The following is a 22,500-nucleotide window of genomic DNA, read 5'->3' as shown; positions in this document are numbered from 1 at the left end:
TTTCCAATTCTTTCAGTGTTAACATTTTCCACTGTATATCAGAATTGTGCTTGTCTTAATATGTAGGCCCAATGGTCATTGAACACTGAACACTATAAACACAAGTAGTTTATTGCTGGAAATTATCAACTTCTCTTTAGATTATAATCAAATGTATTGATGTTCTAACTTTTTTTTCTACCATGTATATTATAGGTATTGCACATTATTTAAGGAATATTAATTATTTCTTTTTTATGTATTCTACTTTATTTTTGCTTTAAGTGTCATCAAACAACTATTTTAACAAAATTATGTAAATATTAAATATATTCATTACCCATCAGTTTAGATATTTCTTGTTATGATTGTTATCTAATTCTTTGTCCAGCTTTCTTCACGTGTGATGCGTGTATGGAGAGATGCTTAAACCCTTTTATGTAGATATTGTTATTATGATTATTTCATTATTAACATTCTTCTTAGTTTGCAGGTGGCTTTCAGCATGGTGGAATTTATTATTTGACAAATCTAATTTATGAATAGCTATGCTGTTTGATTAAAGAATCATGATTAATATCCCCTACTTGCCATTCTAAAGTAACTATTTTGATAGTGATGCAGTAGGATGTTTGTGCTTTGTAGTGCAGTACAGCCATAGTATAGGCTTTCTATGTTTTCCACCATGGAGAAACCGTAGTTCTGAATCAAACGGGACTGTTCATGTTAAATGATGTGCATGAAATGGTTTTCTGCCTTAGTTGTTTGGTGGTCTGCAGAAAGCTTACCAACCTGGCACAGGGTGGGTCATGAATGTGTGAAATCTGGATCATTGAAAACAGAAGGGATAAATTTGTTGATAAAAAAAAAACTGTTAGAAAAACCAGTGCTAAGATTTATCATGTTAGAAGTATAAATCCAGATTTTGACACAACCCACTTTGTACCCCCTATATCATTTATGTAGGTTTTTCTTTTATTCTAGTTAGTATTTTGTAGATTTTTTCCTAATTTTTTATTGTATTTTCCTCCTCTCTCTACTTAAATCTCCTTAATTATTCAAACTCATGATACTTGCTATTAAATAGAATGTCAGTTTGACCAAGACAATCATTTGTACATACATATAATTGACATGGCATTTAGTTCTGACTTGATCCACCTTTCTGTTACACACGTGTGAGACACCTGAAATTGATATTTTCAACAATTTTCGTGTGCTGTTCTGGTCGTATTTCAACACAAGCAGGGTTGTTGTTTTGTTCCTTTATTTCTTAAACTCTTAAACTTAAACTCTGGTATCAAGTTTTGTGAAACTCAGAGGGAATTTTTATTTTTGTTTATATATTTATTTATTTTTCTATTTTTTTATTTATTTATTTTTTTTTATTCATGGACTGTGCACACATATGCACACAACAATCTTGGCAATGTTAGACACAAAATTTGACATGACCATGAAGATAATATGATTATATTAATAATGTATGTGAACCCAGGAAACATTTACAAACTCAGAAATATAAATTGAAAAAAAATATGACAATACATTTTCTCATTCCCAAAATTCACTTTGTTATATCTTATCATGTACTTTTCACAGTGCTTCCCATATATTTGTTTCACTTTTCCTTACCTTCCCTTTCCACAGTAACTTTTCTCTCACTGCCAATATCTTCTGTCACTGTCTTGTTTCACACTCATTCTATTTGCGAGTCTTTACTTCCTCCATTCTGTTTTTACTTTCATAGTGTATCAGTAAAAGTTGAAAAATTTCTACAACTTTGTAAATATAGAATAGTATTACTAAATGTGTTGAGTATACCTCTATAATATGTATACATCATAATCATTACATATAGAACCACACACACACACACACACACACACACAGTAGGATCCGAAAAAGATTTGGGAGTAATTATCACGAACGACCTGTCCTATGATATACAGATTAACAAAATTGTCGGGGAGACTTACAATTTGCTAAGATCAATAAAAGTGGCGTTTACATACTTGGACGAAGACATGATGAAAAAAATATTGGTTACATTGATAAGGCCTAGATTAGAGTATGCAGCGACATTGTGGTCCCCCAGTACCAAAAAGAATATAAAGAAAATAGAAAGAATCCAAAGAGCAGCTACAAAAATGGCACCTGCACTTGCAAACCTATCATACGAAGAGAGATTGGCTAAACTGGAGTTACCGACACTGGAGCAAAGAAGAGAGAGAGGTGACCTATTGACCATCTACAGAATCATGAAAGGCACAGAGGTACTCGATAGTGAGAACTTACTTAACTGGGACAAAAGAAACACAAGAGGACATGGAAAGAAAATAAAAAAACATAGCTATAGAAGAGAACTGAAGAAAAACAGTTTTCCTCATAGAGTTTTGGACACTTGGAACAAACTGGACAATGAAATAGTATGCGCAAAAACCATTCATGAGTTTAAAAACAAACTAGACACTGCAAGATACAAAGGCGGGACAACACGAGCATAGCTCCCCTTCCCGCAAAATACAACTAGGTAAATACAACTAGGTAAATACACACACACACACACACACACACACACACACACACACACACGCCAGTGGAGAGTAATAGACTTGAGATTAAGACAATGGCGCTTCAAAACGAACAAAACAAGGGAAGAAGAAACCAGGGAGAAGGAAGAAAATTAAAAGTGGCCTATACCAACATTGACGGACTAATTTCGGGACTGAACGAACTCAATGATTATCTGTTAGAAGCAAAACCAGACATAATGGGAATTGTAGAGACTAAACTAAGAGGTGAAATACCATCCACTGTTATCGGACAAGGTTTATACAACTACTGGATAAAAAACAGGGACAAGAAACAGGGAGGGGGAATCATGTTCTTGGCCAAGAAAGACCTAAAGGTGACAAAAATTGCAGAGGGCAAAGGTAATGCTGAATTGATCATGATAAAAGTCGAAGGCAAGAATATGAAAAGTAGAAAGTTTGTGGTGACTTATGTGCCTCCAAAAACAAGCGCTTGGAAAGAAATTGAACATAAAAAAATGCTAGATGACACAAGAAAATCACTCAATGAGATACTAATGGGTAAGGGTAATCTGGTAGTTATGGGGGACTTCAATTGCAAAGAAATTTGTTGGGACAGCATGACAGTGCAAGGAGGAGATGACTCGTGGGGCAATGTACTGCTAGATATGACCATGGAGTACACAATGACCCAATGGGTCCATGAAAACACAAGGTACAGAAATAATGAAGAGCCATCGAAACTAGATCTAATATTTACAACAGAGCCTGAAATAGTGCATAAAGTCCAGTATGAGACACCAATTGGAAAGAGTGACCATGTACTCATCGAAACTATACTAAAGGAAGAAATAGACATAGAGAGGAACGAAAAGCATAGGAAAGGAAGACTGAGGTACAACAAAACAGACTTTACAAAACTAAAGACATTCTTCCGGAATGCAAACTGGGAAATATTTTACAGGGAAGAAACAGCAGTGGAAGAGAAATGGAATATATTGATGGAAAACTACAATGAAGGGGTAAACAGGCATGTACCAAGACAAAAGCGAGAGAGAGAGTACATTAAATGTTGGTTCAACAAAAGATGCAGTGAGGCAAAAGACAGAAGGGACAAAGCTTGGAAAAAGTGGAGAAAAGACAAAAAACAAAGCAAATGGCAAATTTATGTTAACTATAGAAATGAGTATGTTAAGGTGAGAAGAGAGCAGAAAAGGAACCATGAGAAGGATATTATAGACAAATGCAAAGAGCAACCCAAACTATTCTATCGGTATGTGAATGGTAAACTTAAAAACAAACAGGAATTGGTGAAACTATGCCAAGGAAACATAGAATACACAGAAGATTTAGAGATGGCCGAAGTCATGAACAATCACTTTAAATCTGTTTTCACCAGAGAGAAAATACCGAATTGTGACATAGACAAAAACAAGAAATCTCCCCTCATGAATGAGTTTACAGCATCACTAAAGGAAATATCAGAACATTTATCAAGGCTGGATGTCAGAAAATCACATGGCCCGGACGGTATTGCAAATTGGATTCTAAAGGAGTGCAAAGAAGAACTAACAGACAAAATACACATCTTAATAAACAGCTCACTCAAAGAAGGAAAGATACCCGAGGACTGGAAAAACGCTAACATTGTACCAATACACAAAGGAGGAAACAAAGAAGAACCCACCAACTATAGGCCAGTATCACTAACAAGCACCATTGCCAAAATTTGTGAGAAAATAATCAAGAATAGATGGGTAAAACATCTGGAAGACAATGACATATTAAACCCAAGACAATTCGGATTCAGACAAGGAAGATCATGCTCCACAAACTTAATATGCTTTTACTCAAGACTAATAGACATAGTGCAAGAAAGAAATGGATGGGCTGATTGTGCATTCCTAGACTTGCAAAAAGCCTTTGACAAAGTACCACACAGAAAACTACTAAAAAAACTGGAACACATAGGAGGAATACAGGGAAACCTACTAAAATGGATAGAGGACTTTCTGACTGGTAGAAAGATGAGAGTAGTGCTCAGAGAAAAATATTCAGACTGGAAAGAGGTGATCAGTGGAGTACCGCAAGGATCTGTGCTGGCACCAATAATGTTTGCTATCTATATGAATGACATGGATGAGGACGTGAACTGCTACATGAGCTTCTTTGCCGATGACGCCAAACTGCTAAGGAAAATAGAAACTGATGAGGACTGTGAAGCACTGCAAGAAGACCTAAATAGGGTATGGAACTGGAGTCAGAAATGGGAAGTGGACTTTAATACTAAGAAGTGTAGCATAATGGAGTTTGGAAAAAGCAAAAACAGAATATCAGGAAAATATACAATTGGAACCAAAGAAGTAAAGAAAGTAGGATCCGAAAAAGATTTGGGAGTAATTATCACGAACGACTTGTCCTATGATATACAGATTAACAAAATTGTCGGGGAGACTTACAATTTGCTAAGATCAATAAAAGTGGCGTTTACATACTTGGACGAAGACATGATGAAAAAAATATTGGTTACATTGATAAGGCCTAGATTAGAGTATGCAGCGACATTGTGGTCCCCCAGTACCAAAAAGAATATAAAGAAAATAGAAAGAATCCAAAGAGCAGCTACAAAAATGGCACCTGCACTTGCAAACCTATCATACAAAGAGAGATTGGCTAAACTGGAGTTACCGACACTGGAGCAAAGAAGAGAGAGAGGTGACCTATTGACCATCTACAGAATCATGAAAGGCACAGAGGTACTCGATAGTGAGAACTTACTTAACTGGGACAAAAGAAACACAAGAGGACATGGAAAGAAAATAAAAAAACATAGCTATAGAAGAGAACTGAAGAAAAACAGTTTTCCTCATAGAGTTTTGGACACTTGGAACAAACTGGACAATGAAATAGTATGCGCAAAAACCATTCATGAGTTTAAAAACAAACTAGACACTGCAAGATACAAAGGCGGGACAACACGAGCATAGCTCCCCTTCCCGCAAAATACAACTAGGTAAATACAACTAGGTAAATACACACACACACTCTGAGCTCTCTTCCAGGAGGGAAATAGCTGTCGATCACGAGTCGAACACGTGATCCAAAAGACCAAGTGAATACACACACACACACTTTTGTCGGATGGACGGCGAATGGAGTAGGAAGTATGGGAATGGAGTAGGAAGTGGGAGATGGAGTTCAACACTAAAAAGTGTAGTATAATGGAATTTGGAAAAAGCAAAAACAGAATAACAGGATCATATAAATTGGGAGAAGAAGGAATAAAAAAAGTAGAAAATGAGAAGGACCTGGGAATCATTGTTATGAATAATATGTCACCTGAGAAACATATAGATAAGATTTTTGGAGAAACTTATAATTTAATAAGAACAATCAAAGTGGCATTTACATACCTGGATGAAGAAATGGTGAAGAAAATTCTAATCAATCTGATAATACCAAGATTGGAATATGCAGCAATGATGTGGTCACCAAGTACAAAAAATGTATAAAAAAACTTGAAAGAACTATCATATGAAGAGAGACTAGCAAAACTTGAGCTACAGACATTAAAGCAAAGAAGAGAGAGAGGAGATTTGATAATTATCTATAGAATCATGAAAGACATAGAAACTATTGATAGAGAGGATCTAATAAAATGGGATGATAGAAAAACAAGAGGACACGGAAAGAAAATCAAGAAAGACAGCTATAGAAGAGATCTGAAAAAGAACAGCTTTCCTCACAGAGTAATAGACAGTTGGAACAAGTTAGATGAGAAAGTGGTGTGTGCAAAAACAATACATGAATTTAAAAATAGTTTAGATAAAATGAGATATGAAAACGGGACACCACGAGCATAGTTCCCCTTCCCGTAAAATACAACTAGGTAAATACACACACAATAGTGTGTGCAAAAACCATACACAAATTTAAGAAACAATGAGGAACCATTGAGAGATTTAATACTTATGTCAGAGCCTGAAATTGTGGACAGAATAGAATACAAAACCACAACTGGGAGGAATGACCACTTACTAATAGAGTTTGAACTAAAAGAACAATTTGATTTGAGAAGACATGAGAAACATAGAAAAGGAAGACTAATGTACAAGAAAACAGATTTTGAGAAACTCAGGAAATTCTTCCAAAATGCAAATTGGGAAAACTTCTTATATGAAAAAACAAAGATGGAAGAGAAATGGAACATATTAAAAGGAATTGATAATGAGGGAATGAATAAATATGTACCAAAACAGAAGCAAGAAAGGGTATACATATAGTGCTGGTACAACAAAAAATGTAGTGAGGCTAAAGATAGAAGAGACAGAGTTTGGAAAAGGTGGAAAAAAACGAGTAAGTGACAAACATATCAAACTAAGAGATGATTATGCAAAAATACACAGAAATGAAAAGAGAAACTATGAAAAGAACATAATAGAAAAATGCAAGGAATAACCTAAACTATTTTACAGGTATGTAAATGGTAAACTAAGAGACAAACAAGAAATAGTAAGACTGCACCAAGGGAATAATGAATATGAAGATGTAGAAATAGCTGAAATTATGAACAAACATTTTAAATCTGTATTCACAATTGAAAGTTCACAAAACTGGGAGGAAATACAGAGAGAAAGATACCCTCAATGAAAGAAATAACTGTGACACAGAAGGAAATTAGAGACCAAATAAAAAAAACCTTGATGTCAGAAAATCACACGGTCCGGATGGAATTGCAAACTGGATATTAAAAGAATGCATAGATGAGTTGATGGACAAAATATACAAGATAATTGACTCACTCAAAGAAGGAAAGGTACCACAGGACTGGAAAAATGCAAATATTGTACCAATATATAAAGGAGGGGACAAGGAAAGTCCAGCTAACTATAGACCAGTCTTCCTTACAAGCACAATAGCAAAAATATGTGAAAAAGTTATCAAAAGTAGATGGGTTAAACATCTGGAAGAAAAAATATACTGAATCCAACACAATTTGGATTTAGACAAGGAAGATCATGTGCCACAAACTTGATTTGCTTCTACTCGAGACTAATAGAAATAATACAAGAAAGGGATGGATGGGCGGATTGTGCTTTTCTAGATCTACAAAAAGCATTTGATAAAGTACCACACAAAAAACTATTAAGAAAAATGGAATCAATAGGTGGTATTAAAGGAAAATTATTGGAATGGATGGAAGACTTCTTGACTGGGAGAAAAATGAGGGTAGTAATTAGAGACAAATACTCGACCTGGGAAGAAATGATAAGTGGTGTCCCGCAAGGTTCGGTATTGGCTCCGATCATGTTTACCATGTATATAAATGACATGGGTGAAGGTATGGAATGTTATATGAATGTCTTCGAAGGTGATGCAAAAATACTAAAAGTAAGTACAGAGGAAGATTGTGCATAACAACAGAAAGGCTTAGATAAAGTGAACTTTAACATCAAGAAATGTACTATAATGGAGTTTGGAAAAAGTAAAAATAGAATATAGAAGAATTATAAAATTGGTGAAGAAGTCAAAAGAGTGAACTCGGAAAGGGACCTAGGAGTAATTATCAGCAAAGACAATTCACCAGACAAGCATATTAATGAAATAGTCAGAGAAACCTTCAATTTGCTAAGGTCGATGAGAGTGGTTTTTGAGTATTTGGATAAGGAAATGGTAAAGAAAATATTAGTTACACTGATAATACTAAGATTGGAGTATGCTGCGACAGTATGGACACCCAGTACTAAAAAGAATATAAAGAAATTAAAATACAAAGAACAATGACAAAGATGGCACCAACATTCTCCAAATTGACATACGAACAAAAATTGTCCAAATTGAAACTACCAACTCTTGAACAGAGAAGAGAAAGAGGAGAGAGCTACTGACTACTTACAGAATTATGAAAGGAATGGAAGTTCTAGATAGAGATAATTTATTAAAGTGGGACAAGAGAAAAACAAGAGGACATGAAAAGAAACTCAAAAAGGATAGTTATAGAAGAGATCTGAGAAAGAATAGCTTCCCACACGGAGTGGTGGATATCTGGAATAAATCAGATGAGGCAACAGTGTGTGCAAATACTATTCAAGAATTTAAGAACAAACTTGATGCTATAAGATACAAAGACAGGTAACTATGAGCATAGCTCCCTTCCCATATAATACAACTAGGTAAAGTAAGTACACAACAGTGTGTGCAAAAACCATACACAAATTTAAGAACAATTTAGACACTGATATACAGAGACAGGACACCATGAGCATAGCTCCCCTTCCCATAAAATACAACTTGGTAAATACACGCACACACACAACAAAATGAATTTTGATAAACTTAAAAAATTCTTTCGTAATGCAAACTGGGAAAAATTCCTAAAGGAAGAAGCAAGGATGGAAGAGAAATGGAATATACATACCTGTACATACATATACCAAAGGCTTTTTTCCCCTACATGGGGGGTAGCCAAAAAGCAAAAGGCATAGAAACCACTCCAACCCATTCCATTTCCTATATATTCCACTCCTCTCCACCCTCCTCCCTCCCTCTTATCTTGGCACCTCCTGGATGACGGGTTATCTCTGCATCTTGTCCACTGCCCTGGAAATGGAATATACTAAATGGAATGAAATGGAATGTACTAAAAGAAATTTATAATGAGGGAGTGAACAAATATGTACCACAACAAAATCAAGAAAGAACATACATAAAGAATTGGTACAACAAAAAATGTAGTGAAGCTAAGGATAAAAGAGACAAAGCCTGGAAAAAATGGAAAAAGAAAAAAAAAAAAAAGAGCAAATGGCAAACATACATCAAACTAAGAAATTATTATGTAAAAATACGCAGAGAAGAAAAGAGAAATTATGAAAAAGAAATAATAGAAAAATGCAAGGAACAACCTAAACTATTTTACAGATATGCGAATGGTAAACTAAAAAACAAACAAGAAATAGATAAGCTGCACCAAGGAGGCCATGAATATACAGAACAAGAAATGGCAGAAATTATGAGCAGTCATTTCAAATTGGTATTCTCAATTGAGAACTCACCTAACTGTGAGGGAATAGAGAGACAGAAATCTCCCTCATTTAAGGAAATAACTGTGACAAAGAAGGAAATCTGCAACCAAATGAAAAACCTTGATGTCAGAAAATCGCATGGTCCGGATGGAATTGCAAATTGGTTACTGAAGGAATGTGTAGAGGAGTTAACAAATAAAATATACAACATAATCAAATGCTTGCTCAAAGAAGGGAAGGTACCACAAGACTGGAAAAATGCAAATATTGTACCAATATATAAAGGAGGAAACAAGGAAAATCCAACTACAGACAGGTCTCCCTAACAAGCACAGTAGCAAAAATATGTGAAAAAGTGATCAAAAGTAGATGGGTTAAACACCTGGAAGAAAAAACTATACGGAACCCAAATCAATTTGGATTTAGACAAGGAAAACCATGTACAACAAACCTGATATGCTTCTATTCGAGACATAGATATAATACAAGAGAGGGATGGATGGGCAGACTGTGCCTATCTAGACCTACAAAAAGCATTTGAGAAGGTACCACACAAGAAATTAATAAGAAAAATAGAATCAATAGGTGGCATCGGAGGTAAATTATTAGAATGGATGGAGGACTTCCTGACTGGGAGAAAAATGAGGATAGTAATTTGAGACAAATACTCGAAGTGGTAAGAAATGATAAGTGGTGTCCCACAGGGGTCGGTGATGGCTCCAATCATGTTTGCCATATATATAAATGACATGGATGAAGGAGTGGAGTGTTATATGAATTTCTTCGCAGATGATGCAAAAATACTAAAGAAAGTAAGAACAGAAGAGGACTGTGATTCATTACAATCAGACCTGGACAAAATCTGAAAAAGGACTCAAAAGTGGGAAGTGAACTTCAATATCAAGAAATGTAGTATAATGGAGTTTGGAAAAAGTAAGAACAGAATTTCAAAAAATTATATAAAATTGGTGAAGAAGAAATAAAAAAGTGTACTTGGAAAAAGACCTTGGAGTAATAATCAGCAAAGACATGACACTAGACAAACATATCAACAAAATTGTCAGAGAAACCTTCAAACTATTAAGGTCAATGAAAGTGGCATTTGACTATTTGGATGAAGAAATTATTAAAAAAAATAATAGGTACATTGATTAGACAAAAACTGGAATATGCAGCGACACTATGGACACCCAGTACTAAAAAGAATATAAAAAGATTAGAAAGAATACAGAGAGCAACACCAAAGTTGGCACCAGCTCTTTCCAAATTAACATACGAACAAAGATTATCCAAATTGGAACCACCAACACAAGAGTAGAGAAGAGAAAGAGATGATCTACTGACTATCTATAGAATCATGAAAGGAATGAAAATCCTTGATAGGAATGATACACTAAAAATGACAATGGAAAAACAAGAGGTCATGAAAAGAAGCTCAAAAAGGATAACTAAAGAAGAGATCTGAAAAAAATAGCTTCCCACACAGAGTGCATATCTGGAACAACTTAATTATAGAAACAGTGTGTGTAAATACTATTCAAGATTTTAAGAAAAAACTTGATGCTGAAAGATACAAAGACCACCACAAGCATAGCTCCCTTTCTGTATAATACAACTAGGTAAATACACACGTTGGACAGACGGCGAAGATTGGAACTCTAGGGGAAAAAAAAAATCATGGATTTCAGTGATGAGGGAGTACCTGTGTTGTATTAGTAGAGAAGGGGACAGCTTGTAGTGTAGTGGGCAGGTGAAGAAAAAGGAGAAGGGAAGGAATTATTGAGAAAAGTAGAAGAAAATGAGGAAGGAGAGGAACAGGCCTCGGAAGTCAGAAGGGGTGTAAACAAAAGGTGCACAGACAACACAGATGAAGGGATAAAAAATAGAAATATAGATAAGAGCAACTCAGTATAAGATGGAGATAATTATTTCTATGAAGTTGATGAGGGAGGAGACAACCTCCCCTGATTAGCAAGTCTAGAGGAAAAACTAATAAAAATGAATGAATCATGGGAGGTTAGGTTCAGCCAACTCATGCTAATTACACAGAGTTGATACATTGGAAAAACTAAAGAAGGAGAATCAAAACCTAAATAAAGAAATAGAAGAATTGAAAAGACAGTTAAAAGAAGTAAAGGATGAGAATGAGGAATTAAAGAGGAATAATAAAGAGAATAAGGAGTCCATAGAAAAAGAGGAAATGGGTTGGAGAAAAGATCAGGAGGATAATAAAATTGAATTTAGAGATATAGTGAAACAACAGATGAAGGAACACATTAAGGACACAGTTATTAAAGTGATGAGAGAGAAGGAGAATATAGTAAGAGACTGCAGATAAAAAGAAATGTATAATTACAGTAGGAATGGAAAAGAAGCATAATCCAAATAGGACTACAAGAGTAAGAGATTAGAAAAAGTAATCAAGGTATCAAAATATTTCAAGAAGGTGAACAGGAAATAGGGAAAGAAATTGAAGAAATAGACTAGGGAAATACTGTGTAGACAAGACCAAACAAATTAAGGTTAATTTCAGGTCACAAATGACAGCAGAGAATGTCTTAGCAAAAACAAGGAAACTAACAGAAAGTTATCAGTACAAACAGGTATGGATAAAAAGAGAGATTAATAAAGAGGAAAGAGAGGAAAAGAAAACAAAAAGAATTGAAGTTTAAGAAAAAATGAAAAAAGAACATTCAAAGAGAAATTCTATTGGAGAGTAGTGGATATGAAAGTGAGGAAATGGTTCATAGGAGAGAAAAAACAGAAGGGAAACAGAAAGCAGGATGGAGGTAACAGAAAATTAAAAGTGTCCTTCACAAATATAGATGGCTTAATAACAGGCTTGGATGAAATAAATGATCACCTGAAGGAGAAAGAACCTGACATAATGGGAATTTTGAAGACAAAATTGAAAGGTCCATTACCACCCAACAGTGTAGGACATAGTGTATATAATTATTGGATTAGAAACAGAGAAGTAAAACAAGGTGGTGGAGTTATGTTCCTAAGAAGGATATAAATGTGAGGAATGTTACGGAAATAATAGATTGGAGATGATTATGATGAGAATAGAGGACAGGGACAGGAAGGGCAGGAAGTTTGTGGTAAATTATATGCCTCCTAAAATGGCTTCGTTGGAAGAGAGAGAACACAAGAATATGTTAGAAGACACAAGGATAACACTAAATAAGACAATGAAAGATGGAGGAAGAATAGTTATAATGGGTGACTTCAGTTGTAAAGAAATCTGCTGGGAAGAGATGACAGTGAAGGGTGGAGACGACCTATGGGGAAATGTACTTGATATGATTATAGAACATACATATACCAAAGGCTTTTTCCCCATACACAGGGAGTAGCCAAGAAGAAAGAGGGCATAGAAACCACTCCCACCCATTCCATTTCCTATATATTCCACTCCCCTCCACCCTCCTCCCTCCCTCTTATCTTAGCACCTCCTGAATGACTGCCCTAGGTCAGAAGCAGTGTTGCAAGACACAGCACATCCACAGCAAGGCCGCTTCATAAATTTGGCGACCCCCCCCCTCTCTTTCCCCCCATGCAGAAAAGGAGAAGACAGGGAGAAATTCCTTTAGGCTGTGTCAATTTATTTCTCATACTCCCTCACCCCCCATCCCCCACCCCCTCATGCATCACAGCATCATCCATACACAATTCTTCTCCATTCCCCCCCATCTTGTGTCCTCTCTCATCCTTCCTCAACAGACATTCCTCTCTTTCGTAATGCCCCTTTTACTCCATCCATCAATCTCATCCTAGGACACCCCTTCATATTCACTCCTTCCACCTCTGCCTTCCACACCTCTTTTACTAATATTTCTTCATTCATTCTTTCCATGTGTCCAAACCATCCCAATACTTTTTCATCCACCCAACCTCCCAGGTCCCTTTCCACCCCTGTTCTCCTCCTCACCTCCTCATTTCTCACTCTAGCCTAGTAACCCCTATAATACTTCTCAGACATTTCATCTCAAACACATTTAAACTCCTCTCTTCCTTTCTTATGTTTCATGTTTCTGCCCCGTACAGTGCTGTCAGCACAATCACTCCTTCATATAACCTCCTCTTAGAATCCATTCCCAAATGTCTATTTCTCATTACACTTTTTAATCCACCTAGGCATTTACTCGCATCTCTCAATCTACATTCTACCTCCACCCCCACTCCTCCCTTTCCTGCCACATTCGCACCCAAGTATCTAAAACTATCCACTTCCTCCAGTCTCTCACCTGCTGGTACTCTCTCCCCTTGTACATCTCATCACCTCACTTTTGCCCACATTTATCTTCAGCTTCCTTCTTTCACACACCTCAAACTCTGTCACTAACTTCCTCAATCCCTCTTCTGATCCTGCTACAACAAACAACAACTGGCATATTTCCCATTTTTCTCCATTTTCTTTAACCATCTCCAACCCTTGACCCACTAACCCTTGCATTCACCTTTTGCACCACCCATCCATGTATAGATTGAACAGCCAGGGTGACATAACAGATCCCTGACAAAGTCCCACCTTTACCTCAAACCATTCACTCTCTCGATTTCTAATCCTAACACAAGCTCTACTACCCTCATAAAAACTCCTGACTGCTCTTAACAGCTTTCCTCCTATCCCAAATATATGCAATACCTCCCACAGTTCCTTCCTATCTACCCTGTTGTAAGCCTTTTCCAAATCCATAAAAGCCCAAAAACATCCCTACCTTTTCCTATAGCTTTCTCACATATCTGTCTTACCACAAAAATCTGATCCTCACCAATTACTCCCTCTGTTCCTCTCCAAATCCTCCCACTCAGGACCCTCCCACAAGCCTTCCCAACTACACTTAACAAGCTGATCCCTCTGAAACTAATACACTCACACTTGTCCCCCTTTCCCTTGTAAAGTGGAACTATACATGCACACCTCCAGTCCTACAACACTCTATTCTCTCTTAAACAAACATTAAATAACCTCACCAGCCAGTCCACCACAACTGTACCTCCTTTTTTTCAGACATTCTGCATGGCATCCATCCAACCCAGGTGCCTTACATGCTCTCATCATCTTAACAGCTGCTTTCACTTCATCTTTCCCTATTTCTCCTCCATTTTCCTCACCCGTCACTCTCATTTTCTTAGTGCTTCCCACTGCAACTATCTTTCCCTCCCTATCCTCTTTCACATTCAGCAACTTCCTAAAATACTCTGCCCACCTTCCTCTCACTGCCTTCTCTTCCATTATCATCTCTTCATCTGCACCTTTTACCTTTTCTTCTCTACTTGATTCGCCTCTTCTTCCTCTTTTAATTTCTTTTCCTCTTTTAATTTATTTCCAAAACATCTTTTTATTACTTTCAAAATTTTCTGTCATACTCTTATCCCATTTCACATCTACTCTTCTCTTTGTCTCCTTTATCTTATGCTTGACTTCCCTTCTCTTTACTTTGTACCTCTCATACAATTCCCTCATCCTAATTTGTAGCCAATCTATGAATGCCTGCTTCTTCTCTTCTACAGCCTTCTTTGCTTCCTAATCCCATCATTCACTACCCTTCCTTCTATTTCTCCCCATCCTCCTCGTTCCACATACCATCTTTGCACACCTTATGACTCCCCACTTGAACTATCCCCATTCCTCCTCCACTCCTAGTTCTACTCTATCCTTCACTCCCTCCCACTTCTCTCTCAGCTTCTTATACTCCTCATTTTCTTTCTCATTTATGCAGTTCACTCTAAGTACCTCTCTACCTTCTGCCCTTTTCCTCTTTCTCCACCTATTCTCCACTCTCAATTTACCTTCCACCAGAAAATGATCTGATATTCCCCCACTCTCTCCCCTTAGAACATGTACATCCTTAACTCTTCCTACCATACTCCTGGTCACCACTATATAGTCCATTAACACTCTTATCTGCCACCCCTCCATCCACCACCCTCTCCCATGTGTACTTATGCTTGACTTTCTTCCTAAACACTGTATTTGCTATCATCAACTCTTGTATGAGAGACATCTTCACCCTCAATTCTCCACTATGATTTTTACCTGGAACTCCATACTTCCCAATCACTCCATCTATTGGTTCATTTCCTACCCTAGGTAAATACATCTCCCTTCCCAGCTTTACCTTCATCCACATTAACCTTAAAGAAACCTCCTTCCAAGCCACTACATGCTTACCTATCTCTTCACTTACTAGTATAGCTACCCTTTCTCTCCCTAGTCCCCTCTTCATTCCTGAGAACCTCCCAATTACACTCCCAAACTCACTCTTACTAGTATAGCTACCCTTTCTCTCTCCAGTCCCCTTTTCACTCCTGAGAACCTCCCAACTACATTCCCAAACATTAAAAGACCCAAACCTTAGGGTACTGGTTGGAAAACTCCAAGACCTTCTTATGCCTTTACTTTTTTTTTTTTTAGGAATGTCCCCTGTGGGGCTACAGGTAGCCGGATTCCTAATCCTAACCCCCATCCCCCCGCCCCCTTTTTTTTTTTTTTTTTTTTTTTTTTTTTTTTTACTCAAGTGGCAACATTCTGTCCCCCCACCACAGGGTAGGTGAAAAAAAGGAAATGAATATTCAGAGAAATGGTAGAATTAAAAAGACAGTTAAGAGAAGTAAAGGAAGAGAATGAGGAATTAAAGAGGAGTAATAAAGAGAATAAAGAGTCCATAGCAAAAGAGGTAAGTGGTTGGAAGAAAGTACAAGAGAACAGTAAAATTGAATTTAGAGGTATAATGAAACAGCAGATGAAAGAACAAACTGAAAACACAGTTATTAAAGTGAATAGGGAAAAGGAGAATATAGTAAGAGACTTAGCAGATAAAAAGAAATGTATATGGAAGAGAAGTATAATCTAAATAGTACTACAAGAATAAAGGAGGAAAAGGAACAAATAAATAAGATATAAGAAGTAGTTCAAGAGGATGAACCAGAAATAGGGAAACAAATAGAAGAAATATACAGGTTCGGGAAATTCAATACAGATAAGACCAGACCAATTAAGGTTAAATTTAGGTCACAAAGGACAGCAGAGAATATCATAGCAAAAACAAGGATACTAGCAGACAGTGAACAATATAAAAAGATATGGATAAAAAGAGAAATGAATTAAGAGGAAAGAGAGGATGAGAAGACAAAAAGACTAAAAGCTAAGGAAAAAAATGAGAAAAGAACAGAGACAGAAAAAGAGAAATTCTATTGAAGAGTAGTGATTATGAAAGTGAAGAAATGGTTCATAGCAGAGGAAAGCAGAAGGAAAATGGAAAACACAATGGAAGTAACAGAAAACTAAAAGTGTCTTACACATTTATAGATGGCTTAATAACAGGCTTGAATGAACTGAATGATTATCTGAAGGAAAAAGAACTGGACATAATGGGAATTGTAGAGACAAAATTGAAAGGTCCACTACCACCAACAATGTAGGACATGGTGCATATAATTATTGGATTAGAAACAGAGAGATAAAACAAGGGGGTGGAATCATGTTCCTGACTAAGAAGGATATAAATGTGAGGAATGTCACATATGGAAAGAATAGAGTAGAGATGATTATGATGGAAGTGGAGGACAGGGATGGGAAGAGCAGGAAGTTTGTAGTAAATTATGTGCCTCCTAAAATGGCCTCATGGGAAGAGAGAGAACACAAAAGTATGTTAGAAGACACAAGGATAACACTAAATAAGATAATGGAAGATGGAGGAAGAATAGTTATAATGGGTGACTTTAATTGTAAAGAAATCTGCTGGGAAGAGATGACAGTAAAGGGTGGAGACGACCTATGGGGAAATGTACTACTTGATATGATTATAGAACATACAATGACGCAATGGATTCAAGAGAATACTAGGTATAGAAATGAGGAAGAACCATCGAGACTGGACCTAATAATCACATCAGAACCTGAAATAGTGGACAAGATTGAATATAAGACACCAATAAGTAAAAGTGACCACATATTGGTTGAACTGGAACTGAGGAAAAATACATGAAAAAAATGAACAATATAGAAAGGGAATATTGATGTATAAAACAAATTTTGACAAATTAAGAGAATTCTTTCAAAAAGCAGACTGGGAAAGAATACACAAGGAGGAAATGATTTTAGAAAAAAAAAAAAATAGAATATTTTGATTTTTTTTTATGAAGGAGTGGAAAAGTATGTTCCAAGACAAAAGGAAGAAAAAAAATATGTAAAGTGCTGGTACAAGAAAAGATGTAGGGAGCTAAAAGACAAAAGAGATGAAGCTTGAATAAAATGGGAAAAAGACAAAAGACCTGAAAAATGGAAAATATATTCTAGTTATAGATATGAATATGTACAAGTGTGCAGAGAAGAAAAGAGAAAATATGAAAAAGATGTTTTAGAAAAATGTAAAGATCAACCAAAACTATTCTACAGATATGTAAACAACAAACAGAACAACAAACAAGAATTAGAGAAACTACGGCAAGGAGTTGAATACACAGAGGAAATAGAAATGGTAGAAATTATGAACAAGCATTTTAAATCAGTGTTTACAAGGGAGAATATGCAACCTAGAGATATAGAAAGCCCCCCCCCCCCATGAAAGAGATAGAAGTATCAAGGAATGAAATAATGAAACACTTGAGTAATTTCGATGTCAGAAAATCGCATGGACCAGGTGAAATAGCAAACTGGATTTTAAGAGAATGCAGGAATGAACTAACAGACAAAATACATAGCCTAATAAACAGTTCATTGAAAGAAGGAAAAGTTCCAAAAGATTGGAAAAGAGCAAATATAGTACCAATATATAAAGGGGGAAACAAAGAAAACCCTACTAACTATAGACCAATCTCTCTAACAAGATAGCAAAATTATGTGAAAGAATTATCAAAAGTGGATGGGTAAGGCATTTGGAAAAAAACAATGTACCAAATCCAAGTCAATTTGGATTTAGACAAGGACGATCATGCGTCACAAACTTAATATGTTTCTATTCAAGGCTAATAGATGTAATACAAGAAAGAGATGGATGGGCTGATTGTGCATTTCTAGACCTGAAAAAAGCTTTTGATAAGGTGCCACATAAGAAGTTGCTTAAGAAATTAGAAACTGCAGGAGGAATACAGGACAAACTGTAATTGGGATGAAGTGATGAGTGGTGTTCCACAAGGAACAGTTCTGGCCCCAATAATGTTTGCTATATATATTAATGATATGGATAAAGGAATTGAAAGTTATATGAGCTTCTTTGCGGATGATGTAAAATTGTTGAAAAAAGTGAACACTGAAGAAGATTGTGAATCACTACAGAGTGATCTCAATAAAATATGGGAATGGAGTAGGAAGTGGGAGATGGAATTCAATATTAAGAAGTGTAGTATTGTGGAATTTGGAAGAAATATAAAAAGAATAGTAGGGTCATAGAAATTGGGAGAAGAAGAAATTAAAAAATAAGAAATGAGAAGGACCTGGGAGTCATTATTATGAATGATAGGTCCCCTGAGAAATTAAAAAAAAAAAAAAATGGGAGAAACTTATAATTTAATAAGAACAATCAAAGTGGCATTTACATACCTGGACGAAGAAATGGTGAAGAAAATACTAGTCACTTTGATAAGACCAAGATTGGAATATGCAGTGACGACGTGGTCACCAAGTACAAAAAAAAAATGTATAAAGAAACTTGAAAGAATACAAAGAGCAATTCCAAAATTGGCACCAACACTCTCAGAACTATCATATGAAGAGAGACTAGCAAAACTTGAGCTACAGACATTAAAGCAAAGAAGAGAGAGAGGAGATTTGATAATTATAGAATCATGAAAGACATAGAAACTATTGATAGAGAGGATCTAATAAAATGGGATAGTAGATATACAAGAGGACACAGAAAGAAAATCAAGAAAGACAGTTATAGAAGAGACCTGAAAAGGAACAGCTTTCCCCACAGAGTAATAGATGTTTAGAACAAGTTACATGAGAAAGTGGTGTGTGCAAAAACAATACACGAATTTAAAAACAGTCTAGATAAAATGAGATATGAAGACGGGACACCATGAGCATAGCTCCCCTTCCCGTAAAATACAACTAGAAAGAGACCTTGGAGTGATGATCACCAAAGACCTCCATGACACCGGATAAGCATATTGATAAAATAGGTGGAGAAACTTACAATTTATTGAGGTCAATAAAAGGGGCATTTGTCTATTTGGACGAGGAAATTATAAAAAATTGAACTACACTAATAAGACCAAAACTTGAATACGCAGCAACACTATGGACACCCAGTACCAAAAAGAATATAAGAAAATTAGAAAGACTACAAAGAGCAACAACAAAACTGGCACCAACTCTTTCCAAAATGACATATGAACAAAGACTGTCCAAATTAGAATTACCAACTCTGGAATAAAGAAGGGAAAGAGGAGACCTAGTAACCATCTATAGAATTATGAAAGGAATGGAAATCTTAGATAAGAATGATTTATTGAAATGGGACAATGGAAAAACAAGACATGAAAAGAAACTCAAAAAAGATAAGTACTGAAGAGACCTGAAAAAAATAGCTTCCCACACAGAGTGATAGATACTTGGAACAAATTAGACAAAGAAACAGTGTGTGCAAACACTATTCAAGATTTTAAGAAAAAAATTTATGCTGAAAGATACAAAGATGGGTCACCATGAGCATAGCTCCCTTCCCGTATAATACAACTAGGTAAATACAAGGAAACATGGAAGGCCCAGCTAACTATAGACCAGTCTCTCTTACAAGTACAATAACCAAAATTTGTGAAAAAATAGATGGACAAAACATCTGGAATAAAACAATATACAAAATCCAAGACAATTCAGATTTAGACAGGGAAGGTCATGTGTCACAAATTTGATCTGTTTCTATTCAAAGTTAATAGATATAATACAAGAAGGGGACAGATGGGCAGACTGTGCTTTCCTGGACTTATAAAAGTTGTTTGATAAAGTACCACAAAAAATTAAGAAAACTTGAAACAACAGGTGTACAAGGGAAACTTGAAATGGATGGAGGATTAATTGCATGGAAGAAAAATGAGTGGTGCTCAGAGATAAAAACTCTACATGGAAAGAAATGATTAGTGGTGTCCCACAGGGATCAGTACTGGCTCTGATAATGTTTGCTATATATGTAAATGACATAGATAAAGGTGTAAAATGTTACATGAACTTCTTTGCAGATGACACAAAATTACTAAAGAAAGTAAGTACAGAAAAAGATTGTGAACTGCTACAGAGAGATCTGAACAAGGTCTAGGAATGGAGTCAAAAGTGGGAAGTGGACTTCAACATTAAGAAATGTAGTATAATGGAATTTGGAGGAAAAAAAAAATATATATATATATATATATATATATATCAGGACACTATAAAATTGGTGCAAAGGAAGTAAAGAAAGCTGGTTCTGAAAAGTACCTAGGAGTAATCATCACAAAAGACAAGCAGATAAACAAAATAGAGAAACCTACAATTTGACAATAATAATGATAATAAAGATAATGATTATGATGATAATAATAGTAATAATTATAATGATAATAGTAATGATAATGATGTCCATGATGATGATAATAATAATAGTAATAATAATAAAAATAATAATAATGATAATAATAATAAAAATAATAATGACAATAATAGTAATAATAATGATGATAATAACAATAATAATGATACATAGATATAGCAATGGCTTTTTTCCCCTTACAAGGGAGGCAGCCAAAATCAAAGGCATAAATCCACTCCCACCCATTTCATTCCCACATACTCCACTCCCATTCACCACCCCCTTCCTCCCTCTTTTCTTGGCTCCTCCTGCATGACGGATCATCCCTGCATCTTGTCCACTGCCCTGGGTCAGAAGCTTTCTAGCAAGACAGCGCATCCATAGCAAGGCCATTTAATTTAATCAGCAACCTCCCCTCCATCCCCTTATGCAGAAAAAGAGCAGACAGGGAGAAATCCCTTCGGGTTGCATCAAGATATTATTCACATATACTTCATCCTCCATCCACTCCTCGTGCATCACAACATCATCCATACACAACCATTCTTCACTTACCCCTATCTTCTCCCTTCTTCAACAGACACTCCCCTCTTTCCCAATACCCTTTTTACCCTATCCATTCATCTCATCCTTGGTTGCTGCCTCATGTTCACTACCTCCACTTTTGCCTCCCAAACCTCTTTTACTAATCTTTCTGTACTCATTTTTTCCATGTGTCCAAACCACTCCAATACTCTATCATCAACCCTATTTCCCAACTCCCTTTCTACCCCTATTCTCCTGCTCACCTCGTTTCTCACTCTATCCAGCCTAGTAACCCCTACCATACTTCTCATGCATTTCATCTCAAACACATTTACTACTGAAGACAGGACACCACGAGCATAGTTCCCCTTTCCTTAAAATGCAAATAGGTAAATACATTTACTACTACTACCACTACTACTACTACTACTACTACTACTACTACTACTAATACTAATACTAATACTACTACTACTACTACTACTACTACTACTACTACTACTACTAACAACAAGAACAACAACAACAACAACAATGATAATGATAATAATGATAACTACTGCCTCAGATGACTAAAAACCCACAGCCCCATAGTGGCTGGTGATAGTCCTCAGGTCTTCCCATACATCTCTGTGAGAAGAAGCTATAGACATTTGTGTTGTATTAGTGTGGGGTAGTCTCTGTGTCACTGGCTTGCAGTAGTAGGAGGGGAGTTGCTGCCAGTAGTTGGCTCTCCTTATGTAAAAAGATCAAGAAAATATTATTAGAGTATATGGAAATATTGGGCATAGTCCAGAGACCAAGAGCCAGCCCTGCACCTCCAGCCTAAAAGTAGCATTTACAAGTGGGAAAATTAGTTAATATTTTGTCCAGCCCAAAGTAATTTTCACCAAGAAATGTGAATGGGCAGAGAGCAGGATCAAA

General features: G+C 36.1%; 1 protein-coding gene across 9 annotated transcripts in view; it reads left to right on the top strand.

Moving 5' to 3' along the window:
• Nucleotides 1-22,500, top strand: part of LOC143038551 (calcium/calmodulin-dependent protein kinase type II alpha chain-like) — a 267,801-nt gene that overhangs the window by 4,799 nt on the left and 240,502 nt on the right. The gene's annotated exons all lie outside the window — the stretch shown is intronic.

The sequence above is a fragment of the Oratosquilla oratoria genome, chromosome 24 (assembly GCF_046742065.1).
Source record: "Oratosquilla oratoria isolate Oo_2021 chromosome 24, ASM4674206v1, whole genome shotgun sequence".
Lineage (NCBI taxonomy): Eukaryota > Metazoa > Arthropoda > Malacostraca > Stomatopoda > Squillidae > Oratosquilla > Oratosquilla oratoria.
The sequence above is the reverse complement of the archived record's forward strand: the minus strand, read 5'-3'. Positions and strand labels throughout refer to the sequence as shown.